Source organism: Callospermophilus lateralis, chromosome 16 (genome assembly GCF_048772815.1).
Source record: "Callospermophilus lateralis isolate mCalLat2 chromosome 16, mCalLat2.hap1, whole genome shotgun sequence".
Taxonomy (NCBI): Eukaryota; Metazoa; Chordata; class Mammalia; order Rodentia; family Sciuridae; genus Callospermophilus; species Callospermophilus lateralis.
The window spans coordinates 72,128,192-72,144,386 of NC_135320.1; positions in this window are offsets into that span (position 1 = coordinate 72,128,192).

Here is a 16,195-nt window from a genome sequence, read left to right on the forward strand (position 1 = left end):
CCTTTGAGGATTGAATTCTTTCACTTACTAATATGTATTTAAATTTTTTTCTTTTTGCGGCTTGATAACTCATTTCTTTTAGCATCCAATAATATTGAAAATCTGGCTCACCATCATTTGCTTACTCATTATTCTGTTATGGGGTGGATATGGTTTGAGTTTGATAAGAGCTTATGTATTGGAAACTTGGTCTTCAGTGTGGCAATGTTGGAAGATGGTGGACCTATAAAATTTGGAGCCCAGTGGGAGGTCATTACTGGTCCCTCTCTGTTCTCTGGTTTATATCTGGTGTGTGATCTCTCCCTCTTGCTCCTGCCACAATGCCATCTGCATGAGGTGATGTCATCAAGGAAACCCTTCCTGGAGCTAGTACTATGTTTCTTGGACATTCAGCTTCCAAACCTGGGTTCTAAAGAAAATGCTTTCTTTTTTTAAGTACCCAGCCTTTGGGATTTCACTCCAATAACAAAAGGAGGCTAATCCAGAAAATTGAGTTTGTTTCTTGAACTATATACCTAAACATGTGGAAGTGATTTTTTTGAACTGGATTACAGGAAAAGGTTGGTAGAGTTTGGATGAGCAGGCTAGGAAAAAAAGACTGTAGTTCTGTAAATAAGAGCATTATAGGTGATTCTGGTGATGGCTTGGAAGATGAGGAGAACAGGGAACTAGTTTCAGATGGAAACCAGGTGCAACTGGAAATTGGAGAAAAAGCCATTGCAAAGAACCTGGCTGCATGTGTTCATGTCCCAAGACCGTGGAAGGCCAAACTTAAAAGTGATGGACTAGTTCACTTGGCAGAAGAGATTTTTAAACAAATCAGCATTCAGGCTGTGTCACGGGTATTATTGGCCACTTTTAGTTAGATTTACAGGGCGACTTGACAGCAAAAGGAAACAGAGTGGAAAGATCTGGAAAAATTGCAGCCTGACCAGAGAAAGAACAAAAAATATACCACGGCATAGCAGAACAACCAGCTTTTAGAGTGAGAAACGGGGTTGTTAATGGTGAGGACAATTGAAAAAAGGCCTCAAGGGCATCTCAGAAATCTGGAACTGACCTTAACATCCCAAACCCAGAGGGTTTCTAGGGAAAAATGATCTCGAGGAAGGGCCCTGGGTACCCTCAAGGACTCAGTGCCCAGGATCCCCTCGAGATTCCACCCCTTATATTCTGATCAAGGACAAGGAAAGTGGCAGCCATGGTTTCAGTGAGCCCAGGCACCACTCATGCTGGTGGCAGATATTTGTGGCTGGTTTCGTAGATGTATGGAATGCAAGGCTTCTGGGGTTATGGCAGTTTCCACCAAGATTTCAAAGGAAAACCTGGGAGACCAGAAAAAACGTTTGCTGCAGGGTCAGAGCCTATTGGAGATTGCTATGGTTTGAATATGAGATGTCCCCCAAAAGCTCACGGATGAGACAGCTGCAAGAAGTTTCAGAGGAGAAATGATGGGATTGTGAGAGCCTTAACCCAATCAGTGAATTAATCCCTGATGGGATTAACTGGGTGATCACTAGAGTCAGGTGGGGTTTGGCTGGAGGAAGTGGTTAATTGTGGGTGTGACTATGAGGTAACTTTGTATCTGGAGGAACTAAACTATGAGGAACTTTGTATCTGGAGCTGGAGTCACTCTGCCTCATGATCATGTGATGTGAGCCGCTTCCCTCTGCCAAACTCTTCTGCCATGATGTTCTGCCTCACCTCCAGCCCCAAGGAATGGAGCCAGCCTTCTCTGGACTAAGACCTCTGAAGCCGTGAGCCTGTAAATAAACTTTTCCTCCTCTAAAATTGTTCTGGCCAGATCCTTTAGTCACAGCAGTGCAAAAGCTGACTAAAACAGAGATGTAGGACTAGAGCTGAAGCGGAGATGCTGGGAAGACAGAGATACCAGCAGCACAAACTGCCCATTCAGGAAAGCCACAGATATCAGTACACCATCCAGGAGAGCAGCTACATGGACCAGCAAAGCCAAGAGGCAGAGCTGCCCAAGGCCTTGTGAGCCAATGCCCACCCTAGGAACACAGAATGCTGGACATGGAACTTTGAGGTTTAATGTCTGCCCCACTGGATTTTGTTCTTGTTGGGGATGATTACGCCTTTCTAGTTCCCTGTCTCTCCTTTTTGGAACACAGACACTTAACCGTGCCTGTCTGGACCTTGTATCTTAGACATATGTGACTTATGTCCTATAAGCTGGTTACACCCCTTCGTTTAGTTTAAGAAGGTAGTATCTGACCTACCATGGGGGAGGCAGGTTTACGTCATCGGGGGTGGAATGATTTTCATCCCTCAGGACGGAGTGAGCCCCCTTCTCCCTCTCCCCTTCCCTCTCTCTGCTCTTGCCTACCTATCCTCCTGCCTGTTCTAAATGAGGACATGAAGCTTGGGGACCAAGGGTGGAATGCTGATATTCAGATATGGTTTGAGTTTGTCCTCCAAGGATTCATGGGAGGGTCTTCTCCACAGTATCACAGTGTTGGGAGAAAGGCAAGAGGTCGTCACTCTTCTCTCTTCTGTCTGACTATGCGATCTCTCTTTCACATGCTGCCACCATGATGCCACCTTCCCCATGCTGACACAGTCAGGCAGCCTCACTAGAGCTGATCTATGAGGTCTGACTTTCAGCCTGAGCTAAATAAGCTTCTTTTCTTTATTTGGTACACAGCCTCTAGTATTTTGTTATAATAACCAAATAATTGATTGAGTAACCGACTGGAGAATAACTTACTTGCTTCTAAATTTTGGCAGTTATGAATAAAACTGCTTTAAATCTCTGTGTTTGGGTTTTTATGTGTCCATAAGTTTTCAGCTCATTTGTATAAATATCAAGGGTCATGGCTGATTGGGTGGTAAAATTAAGTTTATTTTTGCAAGACACTGTCAAGCTGTCTTTCAAAGTGACTGTACTGCTTGGCATTTCCAACAGCAACAAATAAGGACTCCTGTTGTTTCACATTCTTGCCATAATTTGGCATTATCAGTGTTATAGATTTTCACCATTCTAACAGATATGTAGTGGTATCTCATTGTTGTTTTAATTTGCCATGCCCTAAAAACATATAATATGGATCTTTTCATATGATTATTTGCTATCTGCATGTCTTCTTTAGTTAGGTGCCTATTCAGGCCTTTGACCCAATTTTTAGTCAGGTGTTTATTTCCTGTTTTAGTCAGATTTTTCGCTGCTGTGACTAAAGGACCCAACCAGAACAACTGTAAAGGAGGGAAGGTTTATTTAGGGGCTCACAATTTCAGAGGTCTTAGTCCATAGAAGGCTGGCTCAGGGTTTCTTAATCTCAGGGGTCTCTACTGTAGCTTTGGCTTCCTCCTCAAATCTCCACACTTTTTCCTTGGGGCTTGAGGTGAAGCAGAACATCATGGCAGAAGAGTATGGCACAGGGAAGCAGCTCACACATGATAATTAGGAAGCAAAGAGAGAGAGAGAAAGAGAGAGACTCCATTCTCCAGATACAAAATATATAACCCATAGCCATGCCCCTACGGAATCTCTTCCTCCAGCCACCGCTCAGTTAATCCCATCAGGGATTAATTTACTGATTAGGTTAAGGCTATAATCTAACCATTTCTCCTCCAAACCTTCTTGAATTGTCTCACACGTGAGCTTTGGGAGGATAACTCACATCCAAACCATAACATTCCAGCCCTGGGCCCCAAAAGCTCACACTCATCTGACAATGCAAGTATATTTAGTCCATTCCCAAGAGTCCACATAGTCTCAAGAGTTCTGAGATTGCTCAAAGTTCAAGTCCAAAATCTTCTCTGAGGCTCAAGGCAATCTCACGTGGTGAGCTCCTGTAAAATTGAAAAGCAATTTATAAGCATTTAATATATAAACATGCTGAGTGAACATTCCATTTACAAAAATAGACACATAGAAAGAAGGGATAGGACCAAAGCAAAACCAAAATCCAGCTGGGCAAACAAGACCTGTAGCTCCATGTCCAGCATCTGGGACATATGGCATGGCAATGTTCTCTTCAAAGGGTTAGTGACCTCAGCCCCTGCGGCCTTGTTAGTTGCAGCCCAAGTGACCTCCCTGTTGGCTTGTCTCTGCTGATTCCTGCAGCTTTTGTAGGATGATGTTGAAAGTCATTGGCATTTCTTAATCTCAGGGATCTCCACTGCAGCTTTGGCTTCCTCCTCAAATCTTAGGTGGGACCCACAAGGACTCTGACCCTGCTGCACCTTGCCTGACCTCCAAGGCCTTCCTTGTCAATTTTGGTGGAAGCCTCCATGACCCCCTAACTCCAGCATTCTGAATTCTTATAAAACTAATACCACGTGGTTGACACCAAGGTCTGCTGCCACTTCAAGCAGTGAAGCCTCCAGAGAGCCTGACTACAGCAGCCTGTGAGTATGTCGGTGGCTGAGCACATTGAAAAAGCTTCTTAGACTCCCTCCTGCCCCCACTAGTCTCTTCTCAAGAGAATTTTCACTTTTACTCCCTGGAGCCTGAGATGGGTGTGGTCTTGCCAGCTCCTGAGATGCCCTTAAGCCATCTTTCTTATTGTCTCTAAGCAAGTCTTTAGCATTTCTTTAGTGGCAGTAATGTCTTTAACAACCTGGACTTCCTTTAGCCCCAGTTTTACTCCTGCCTTTCAAAGTCAAGTTTTTTGAAACTTTCTGCTCTGCTTTCTGCTCCTGATTATCACAATAAATTTGGTTAAAAGCTTCCAACAACATCCATGCCACCATCTGAATGCTAGGCTGCCTAGAAATTTTTTTTCCGCCAGATTTAGGAAGTCCAACGCTTTTAAAATCAGCCTCACAAGAAGTCTCAGGACATGGGCAAAATGCATACAACTTCTCACCCAGAACATAACATAAATGGCCTCTAGCCCAATTACCAATACATGTACTTTTTTTCCTTTAAACCCACTTGAACCGTGTCTTCAATGTCCATTGTCCTATTGATACTCTGGTCTTTGGATCTCACACCAGAATAGGCCATTAAGCTCTGCTTAAAACCATCTAAAGCATTTCCAGCTTGTACTGCAAAACATCTCAAAATTTCTCCCACCAATTTCAAAAAGGTCCAAACGTTATGAACCACATGATCAGGTTAGTCACAGCAATGACCCAACTTCTTGGTATCAATTTCTACTCAGTTTTTACTCAGATTTTTCACTGCTATGACTAAAGAACTCAATGAGAATAACTATAAAGGAGGCTTATGTAGGGGGCTACGGTTTCAGAGGTCTTAGTCCATGGAAGACTGGCTTCATTCCTTAGAGCTTAAGGTGAGGCAGAACATCGTGGCAGAAGAGTATGGCAGAGAGAAGCAGCTCACATGATGATGGAGAGCAGAGAGAGAAAGAAACTCTACTCTCTAGATACAATATGTATACCCCATAGCCATATCCCCACTGAACTTTAACTATTCCTCCAGTCACACTCCATTTACCTCCAGTTACCATTAAGTTAATCCCATCAGGGACTGATTCACTGATTAGGTTAAGACTATAATCTTATCATTTCTTCTCCAAACCTTCTTGTGTTGTTTCACATGTAAGCTTTAGGGGGACACCTCACATTCAAACTATAGCATTTTCTCATGTAGAGCTTTAAGAGTTCTTTATTCATGTATGGATAAAAGATCCTTGTCAAATATGCCTTTTGTTAATATTTTCTCTCAATCTCTGATTTGTCTTCTTATTTCCTTGACGTTGTCTTTCTCAGAGCACTTTTCTAATTTTAATAAAGTCCATCTTAACAATAATTTCTTTGATAGATCCTTCAGTGTTGTATCAAATAAATTCATTGCCACACACAAGATAGCCTAGATTTTCTTTTGCAATTCTACTTTCTAGGAGTTTTATAGCTTTGCATTTTACAATTAGGTCTATCATCATTTGTGAGTCAGTTTTTGTGAAGGAAATAAAGTCTAGATTCATGTCTTCAGGGGTCATCATTCTTTTCTAGATTTATTTTTTTTCTGCTTTTTGTTGTTTGTTTGTTTTTGCAGGTAGATTTCTAACAACTTGTTTCAGCACCATCTGTTGAAAAGTCTCTTTTCTCCATGATATTGCCTTTATTCCTTTGTCAGAGATTATAATTTGGGACTACATAGGAGTTCTGCATTCTATTCCACCAATCTATCTGTTCTTTCACCAATACCACTGCCTTGAGTACTGCGGCTTTACAGTAAGGTTTTAAAGCTGGTTATAGTTAGTTCTCCAACTATTCCCCTTCGATTTGTGTTGGCTATTATGAATCTTTTGTCTCTTCACATATATTTTAGAAATTTCTGGTATCCAAAACGGGCTGCAATTTTGCTTTGCATTGCAGTGAAGATATAAATCAGATTGGGGAGAACTGATACCTTGGTGGTAATTGATTCTTCCTCTTCATGAAAATGGAGTATCTCTTCATTTATTTAGTTCTTTTCTTTCATCAGAATATTGTGGCTTTTCTTCTTATAGATCTTACACATAAATTGTTTGGTTTATACCTAAGTGTTTAATTTGGGAGATGCTAACTTAAGCAGTGCTGTATTTTTAATTTCAGAACCTACTTGTTCATTGCTAGAATGTAGGTAAGTAACCAACTTTTGTATATTAATATTGAATCCTGCAGACATTCTATAATCACTTATTTTGAGGAAGAGTGTGTGTTTGAAGTTTTTTCATTGTGGGTGATTCCATCTAAGAAAAAAGTCTATTTCTTCCTTCCCAGTCAGTATACCTCTTATTCCCTTTTCTTGCAGCATTAACTAGGTCTTCCAGTGCAATATTTAAAAGCAGTGGTAAGAGGAGTCATCCTGGCATTGTTCTTAAGCTTGAGGGAAAGCTTTTAATTTCTCAACATTCAGTGTGATGTTAGCTGTAGGTGTTCTGTGAATGTTCTCTGTCAAGTTGAGGAAGTTCCCCTCCACTCCTACCTTGCTGAAAAGTTCAGTAATTAATGAGAGATGGATTTTGTCAGATGTTTTTTCTGCATCTATTGCTACAATCATATGAATTTTCTTCTGCAGCTTGTCGATGTGATGGATTACATTAATTGATATTTGATGACTATATTTTCAGCATTATTCATTCTTGTGGCATGTAAGAGAAGCCTTGGAGGGAAAGATAGGTAAATTCCCAGATGTCCTTGATATGCTTCATTCCAGAAATGCTTTCACTTACAAATCAAGAGAAAAAGCTCTTTCAAGCAGAAAGGAATTATCAAAGAAGTGACTTATCAGCGTGAAGGACACAAGTAATTGATTTATCACACCATCTTAGGTCACGAACAGAAAATTTCAATTGGATTCAAAATTAAGAAGTTAAGAAACATTGTTTTGCATTATATAGACAAAAATTTTGTCTGCATACTGAATTCATTACTTTCAACCAGTTGTGCTAAGGCAGAGATGGGATCTACTAAAAGATTAGACTAGTTTCCAATATGGAGGTACAAGGAAGCAAAACCCTAAGATGTAAGAAGGATGCAATCTTAGAAAACATCTGAGCAAAGGGATTATATAGGGAATTAGAATGTCTGCGATCTAGAGCTGACAAGGTGACTCCAAACAATCATTTTACTACAGTAGACATGCATGCATAAAATAATGTAATTTTTTAAAGAGCCATTTAATTACATTACTCATTCTGGGAAAGGGAGAATGAAGAGACATCATGCTAAGGCAGAAAATACTAAAAAGCAATAAAATAAGAGTCAGACAGAGAGACGAATAATAACATTAGCCTGTAGGAAACATAATACTCTGTAGATCTAAAAGAAATTAAAAATCTTATATTAAAAAAAAATAGACAAAATCAGGGGAAGGCTTGGTCATCTTTAATGTTACTGCTCACTCTAACTTTCTGGTTTTCTATGATACATGAGATCTTTCTGCACTGAATAAGCCTTGAGAGACCATTTGTATCATTTTCCATTAATGGGATGAAGCCAAACACCTGCAAATCTTATAGTAAATGCAGACAAACGAGGCCCATGGGAGCGAGTTTCACATCATCTGTCAACAAGGACATCAAAGAGAGGTGGGAAATCAAAATCATCTGTCTCTGGGCTACAAGCCCTGGCTACAACTCCCCAAACACGAATCAGTGATTCCCAGAGTTCTTACAGCCCTCTGCATCTGCTGACTGCTCAGGGCTCCATATTCCACCATGCAGACCTTTTGGTTTCTGATTTAGTTAAGGACTAAACTAAAAGGATAGACAGATAAGTTAAAAATAGTCACTGAAAAAAATGTTCTGTCCCAAATATCCACAGTGTTTATCACTGATTTTAACCCAACCAGGTTAATTGGGACACTGAGAAGTGTTCACAAGGAGATGGAAGTCTGTTAAATAGGTCAAAAACAAGATAACTTGAGCAACTAGAATGAGAATAAATGAAATTGGCAACTGCAGGACATGGTTAGGTTTCTATCCCTGCTTACTTTTCTCATAAGGTCAGATGTTATGAAGGATTAGAGACTGTGTGAAGAGTATTTATCACCAGGTAAAGTTTTCTGGAAGTCTCTCGAGTCCCTTCTAACATGGAGAGTCTGTGTTTCCAGGATGGGTGTGACGCGTTTGTGCACAGCCACATGGACTCAGAGGCCACACACAACGATAGATGAGGCCATTGAGCAGGGGAGCTGCTCCTGAGGAAGTGGGTAAAGTCACACAGGTCATCTTTGCTAAGCTTCTTCCCATCACGGGGGAAGCCTCTGGCCATGAAAGTCAAGGAATTCTGGTCAGAACAGAGAACATCCATACATCAGAACCGGACACCAAGGTCTAATCTTGTGCCACACGATGGCATTCTAATTAATGATGAACTACATAACAGTGGTCCCTTAAGATTCCTAGTGTCATCGCAGCCAAGGTCATGCTGCAGGGCGACACATACTCACATGGTCATAGTGATACTGTTGCAAGCACACACCCTGGACTGGCGTCATACAAAAGCACAGAATGCACAATTGCACACAGTACACAGTACTTGACAGCAATCATAAAGACTGTATTACTGGTTTCTGTGTTCACTCTATTACAGTTTACCATTGTTTTGGAATCAATCCCACTTATACAAAACATATTTACTGGAGAACAATATGCCATCTGGCTTCAGCAGCAGCCTTACATATCTCAAGTTTATCTGGTCTCGTGATGGCATCAAGGTCACATGATGTGATCGACCTATACCATATAGGTTCATTAAGTACACCTTACAATGTTTGCATTTTAATGAAAACAACTAACAGTGCATTTCTCAGAACATATTTCTGTCACTAAGCAATGTATGATTGTCACTGAGTGCCTCAGGAGGTTCAGTTTGTTTTTATTCTTCAACTTTTTGTTTTTGACCGATCAGAAATACATTTCTTTGCAGGGTGGAGGCTGGACTTAGTGAGATAGATTTGACAAAGATTATATATAATCAAAGTGAACAACATGATGATCTGATGTATGGATACATCCTGTAATGATTACCACAGTCAAGTTGGTTAATACATCCATCACCACCCATCGTCATCATGTATGTGTGGGTGTCTGTGCTTATGTATGGCGAGACATTTAAAATTTGCTCTCATAAAATTTCAAGTAAACCATGCAATATTATTAACTGGAGTCACCATGTTGGAAAAGAACTATGACACTAAAATTTATTACTTATTACGTGTTCTTTACATTTTATTAGGTACATGTGTGTAAACAGCATACTACTCTTTTTATTGAGTGTTGAGTCAGGTATGCTCAACAAATAATTATGCCATCTTCCTAAAATCCTTAAGCTATATTCCATCTTGTGTGTATGGGGAGGGGGTGTAGGTATGTATTTCTTTGCTTTTTTATTATTTTATTGTTTTTTCCTTCTTTTATCTCATTTTTTACTCTTCTTATTTTCTCTTTCTTTTATTCTTTCTTTTTTCTATAGTCCTCTTTTGAGTGATTGCTATAAAAATGACCTTAAACTTTATTGATATTTGGAATCAGTATTCTGGTATCCAGAGAGAGGCAAGACACACCCATTAGGTCCATTGATTCGATTTTGAAAATATATATATCTCCCTGGATGGCCCCAGAGAACAGACACAAAGTGACACCCGGCAGTTAGGGCTTTGACTTTCTTCACTGGGTTCCATAACATTTCATTTCTCCTCTGTATCAGCAAACCATAGTCAACCTAAAGACCTTTAAGTATGGATATTATTGATTTTAAGGTATTTGTTTAAAAGCCAAAAAACAATGCATACCTCAAATAGCTTGAAGTCTCCACAAATTTCCCAAACACAATATCTCTTTGAAAGTTGGTGCAAGGATTGAGCACGGGTGTTGCAGGTAAGCACAACACAAGATCAGCTTTCTTAGGTGACAGAAAAACCCTCTCCTACCATCTGAAATCTTCAAAATTCACACTAGGTTCCTCTGCCTGTCTTCCTGCAAGAGTTGAAAGATCATAGTCATAGGAATTGGAACCTTATACACATTAACTTTATACATGTCCCACTAGGAAAATAAAGTACTATCTCCCTTCCACAGATGAGGTCCCTTATGAGAATATCATCTAAACAAAGCAATTTAAAGAAAAAAAAAATCGCCATGATTTCATCATTAGTCTTCAACATGAAAAAGAGAGGGCAGTTAGGGCTAATGCAAAAGGAAGTGGAAATGGCGCCCTCTAGTGTTTCATCCCACAACAGCATAGAGGTCTAGAGAAGCATATTGTTTCTGGGAAGGAATATGGATCTCATTGTAGCTTAAAATGTACACTCTAATACCCAAACCATGTGTGTTTATGTATTACTAAATACAACATATCAGTCAGGAAATAAGACCCTAGGCAACCCTGAAATCAGCTATGCTGTTTTTGAATATATGAATTGGATGAATCCCTTCACTTCTCTGAGTTAACAATGTTTTCAACTGCGGTTTAGGGATAGTACTTTACCAATATTGGACTGAGCACTAAACAAATGAGATTGTAAAAGAGTTACTTGAAAGCTGCAAGGAACTCTACAAATTAAATGAAGCAGGAGATCTTACATGGCATCAACCCCAACACCGTTTTATATTTAAACTCATAGTTCTATAATTAAATGCTGACTTATGCTTATATTTTAGGGAAAATTCTTATTTAAAAAATAAATAGAATTGAAAACATTTAATTTTGAAGATAGAAATAAACCTGTGTTGTCCACGGTTGAGAAATACATGCTGGAACTGGTCTTCTCTACCTTATCTGGTTTAATCTGTAAATTGGGCAGGACAGTGCTTATAAGCAAGTGCCATAAAATTCAGCTTTGTTTTACTTCCATTTCAAATATAATTTAAATGCCTTTCAACAAAGATTTATTCTGAAGCCAACTCTTTCATATCCCATTAAGTTAGTATAGTTTATTTGCATGAAAATCCAAATTGATCCATTGTTGATGTCTAGCCACTCTATAAGTGGGAGACAGAAATGATCTGTTAAAGATAAAAATTGTCAAAGGGGAGACTTACATAATTTTTTGAGCTTTAGCTATGAGTAGCAATCTTTTTTCTATTATGATTGTCATTACAATTTCCAAAAAGCTGCAAAAGTCCAGGCCTATGTCCTGCTTAGTTTCCAAACATTTACCCTGCTTGACATCATTCTCAGTGTATGCTATGCTTGGAAGAAAACAAAACAAACAAACAAACCTACATCAGCTGCCACAAATGAGGAAAACATACTAACAGTATTTGTAATATTTCCCCACAATCCCAGCACTTATAAGCTTCCAGGGTCCTCTCAGGTCAATTCTCTGCCCCTGGTCATTCTGCTTTCAATATTTTTGAGGATATTTCCTTAATTCCATTGTTTGGGTGCATACTGATACAGGAGTCTGGTTATATGATATATAAGAAGAGGGTTAGGATTAGTCTGCAAATAAAACTTGTTTTCTCCAAACCAGGTCTGCATGTGCAGTCACAAAAATATTACCCATTTTCTTAAGTTATAGATCAGGACATGATCCCAAAGTATTGGGTTAAAACTAGGAAGAATGGAATGAATTCTGCCATGATTAAAACAAACATTTATTGAAAGATTTGCACATGCCACCTACTTAGTTGGATGGGCTATCTACATATTCTCAGATAATCCTCATGATTATTCTTAAAGATGGAAGTCACTGAATTTTATAATGGCATAAAGAGGTACAACAGGGCAAGGTCAATACCCTAAGGTTACTGAGTGGGAAAGTGCATGCCTGTAATCAGCAGCTTGGAATGCTGAGGCAGTAGGATTGAGAGTTCAAAGCCAGCCTGAACAACAGCAAGGCGCTAAACAACTCAGTGAGACCCTGTCTCTAAATAAAATACGAAATAGGGCTGGGGATGTGGCTCAGTGGTCGAGTGCCCCTGAGTTCAATGAGTTCAATCCCCAGTACTGACACCCCAGAAGAATACCCTAAGGTATTATAGCTTTTAGGTAGCAAAGAAAACATTCAAAACCTAAGCCTTCTCACTACAAATCTCATGGTCCTTAACACTTAACTCTGCTATGTCAATGGTTACTAGTTCCGTTTTCATGACATAGTTGTTAGGAGTCCCCCTTCCAAGTCCCTCTTCCCACGGAGACACTGTTAGAGAATATATTATAATAGTTGGCAGTACGGAAAGAATGCTCTTGCTTAGAAAGTTTCTGTGGCTGGTCGTGCCTGTCAGAGAGGGTGAGAACATGATGGCCGAGTCAGCCAAGCAGTTTAACTGCTCTGCTTCAAATGAAAATGGGAATTTAGATTTGAAATAAATAATGAAAATAGAAGGAAAAGAACAAAGAAGGGTGAGGAAGCTGCACAGTGCCACGGTGGTCTACAGCCTGTGAAGACAGGAGGTTCATGAGAGGTCCCTCCTGGCACATTGACCAGGAGGTTTTCTAAGAAGCACCGCCCAATTTCCAGGTCCAAGTGATTTGCTATGTAGCTCTGTGACTGCAACCTTTAACTTCCCAAAGGTTGGGTAAAATCCACTCCATTCACAACTCTTGTATGAAAGCCAATCGGTGGAAAAAAAAAAAAAAAAAAAAAAGGGACACCACATCTGCATCAGAAAAGGGTGGTGAGAGAAGAACAAGATTTAGCAGCCAGAAGACATAGAAATTAAGGTAGAGAGGTCCCTGTGACTGGAGGAAGGCCAGTGCCCACCCACAGATGTGAAAGAGTGGTGAAATAGTTTCCACACCTGAGGTGTGTGGAACAGTTCCCCTAAGCCCATCGGGAATGGCTAGTACAGCAAATGTCCAGAAAGTTATTCACAACATCCCATTCACATCTTTGTGACTGAAAAAGGACAGCAGAATTCCTTTCCGCTCACATCCACTATTCCTTTTGATGTCACAATCAACCCTCCTGTATACTTTTACTTCCAAAAAGCCACTAAGAGAATATTTTTAGATAAAATGCTGGGAATCCAAGATCTAGAAAATTTGGAGTCTGGTCAAATGCTCAGGTCTTCCCCAACATGTCTGCCATCATGTGATTTACAGCCCCTTTGGAAAAGGACATCCAAAGCATGCTCTCTTTATACCCAGATAGACACAGGTCTTTGAATGCCATAAGGATTTCTAGCCACTGCTCTTACTTATGGACATAATCCTCGCTACCACGATAATAATGGAATTGAAGGAAATTCAAAAGCCATCTAGTTTGACCTTCCAGTAATTGCGAGAATTCTTTCTTCCTACAATAAACCAAATGGGATGGTTATTCAGACTCTTGAATACAACCAATGACAAAGACATGACAAAAGAAAATTTTCTCTACTTTTAGATAACATAAACCATTAGAAACTACTTCCTTATATGGAGTCTAAATATATACTCTTGGTCCTAGACTATTTCAGGCATCTGCAAGAGCATAGGTATTAATGTTCTTCTATCAATCTTTTCTTCAATTATCCGACAACTGCCCCATGTCACTGCTTATGTTATGCCAAATGTACTCAGCTCTGTCAATCACGTCCAGATGCTTTGCCATACCAGGAACCACTTCTGGGCACACTCCATTTTCTAATACTTCTTAGTAATGGATGGTGTGCAGAAGGTAACCCTACATTGCAAAATTCACTGGTAACTTAATGTTCCTTTTTTACATATGGGATCTTTGTTTTTATTTTTATTTTTATGTGGTGCCGAGAATCGAACCCAGTGCCTCACACATGCTAGGCGAGCGCACTACCACTTGAGCCAAATCCCCAGCCCCATATGGGATCTTTAATAAAGACAACTAAGATGATTTCTGTTTTTCATGACGTCATATTACTCAAATCATCTGGATGCTGCTGCTGCCTTGTTCCTAAAATTCTTGAGAAATTTTAACACATAGTCCTTAATTTCCTATTAGATCATTAGAACTCAAAAGTTTAATATATAGTATCTCTCTTCTTTTTACGTACATTTTCTAGCTAGCTGTTTTGGGTCCTTGATTGTGACATCAATGCACTCATCTCTACCTCTTGCCACATGAGGAGAGCAAAGCATTTGATGATCACACCTTCTATGCCTTTTAAGTCTTCCTAATTATTGTATTGAAGAGAACGTGAACTCTTAACATTATAATGGTTAATGTTCTGATCTTTCTCCTTCTAGTCATTCATAGTACACAACTAAAATCCCAAGGTTATTTAGCACTTGCTATGTTCCAGCCACCCTGCAAGTGACTTTCCAGATACTCTCTCATTCTTTCGACTTATCACTGAGTTAGGTAGTGTATTTTTCCATTTTCACTTAAAACATTAGATAAATATGAACAAAATTATTAAATATTGCAGAGAAGTTATGCAATTTGTTCAAGAATACACAGCTAAGTGACTTGCATAGAATTCACCATCCTGGTTTTCAATTCTATAACTATTTCTTCTTTGGAAATTTCATCTCTGAGTTCTCAGCCTATGAAATTTATACATTTATTAATCCCTCATAGGGAATTTTCCTCTTTTCACTTACTTATGCTTCCTTCCAGCCTGGTTTCTTCATCTATTTCTCTATCCTTCCTTACTGACTTCTTTTTCTTTTCTTTTCTCTTACTTTTTTCTCCCTCCCTCCCTCCCTCCCTCCCTTCCTTCCTTCCTTCCTTCCTTCCTTCCTCTCTCCCTCCCCACCTCTTTCCTTTCTTTCTGCCCTGTATTTATATCATTGTCATACATTTTCTCTCTTTTTTTTTTTAAAGATGTGCAGATGGCACTCTACAGAATTTGTTTGTACTCTAGTCGAATGTAAATGAGTTCTTAAAGACAGCTCTCTCCTCTTACTGAAGGCTGTTTGTCTTCCTCTCTGAATGGCACACAGAGGAGGCTGCCTGTTCTTCTGTCTAGTTTCCTGAAGCCCAGGGTCTGGGTGGAGGTGGACTTCTCCTGCTAGGCTTGTCTCCAGCCTTCGTGGAAGATCCCACATGCTTCTTTCTCTTCATAAGTTTCTATCAAGTGTGCAGGAAGGATCCCAAGATCACCCAGTCTGGTTCTGGTTCTTTGTGTCCTCTGGGCTCACTCCTTCCCTTCAGCCCTGGTGTGCACTATGGGGAGTCTTGTCAGTTTTTCTTATCTTGAAATCCTGAGTTCATGTGGTGCATACAGGATTTTCTTAATTTTTTTTTTCTCACTGACATTTCCTCTCAGTTTACTTCTCTCCATATTACAGTGAGTGTGTTTTGGGGGCAGGGCCATGATTAGTAACAAATCTCAAGTTTGTTAATTAAACTGTTTCTGGTGATTGAGCATGAAATTAATAACTGGCTCACATCAGAAATTCTGTTTCTTTCTGTATCATTGCATTTGGAAAATTAGAGCATGATTGTTTCTTAGTAAACAGTGTCTGGTGTGTGTGTGTGTGTGTGTGTGTGTGTGTGCGCGCTTCTTAAAATGCAGGGAAGAATTGTGATTCTGATTTATTCTGGTATTTCAACCCTAATTTTCCATATATACATTTTGCCCATTGGAAAAGTTTAACACAACCAATTCAATAATGTCTCATGTGATAATAATATGGTTACCAGGACCTGTGTCATAATACTTCATAATCCAGGAGTAAATTAGAAGAAGAGTCAAATATTATGCAGATAGTAGAACTATAAAAATTTCATACAATATTAATTTTCAACTCATTTTTACCATGTAACAAAGGTCATAGAACCCAAGTTCAACTCAGAGACAGGATTTTTTTTTTACAAAGGTTTGGTATGGTTTCTTAGTATAATATATTACTCAGTGTATGC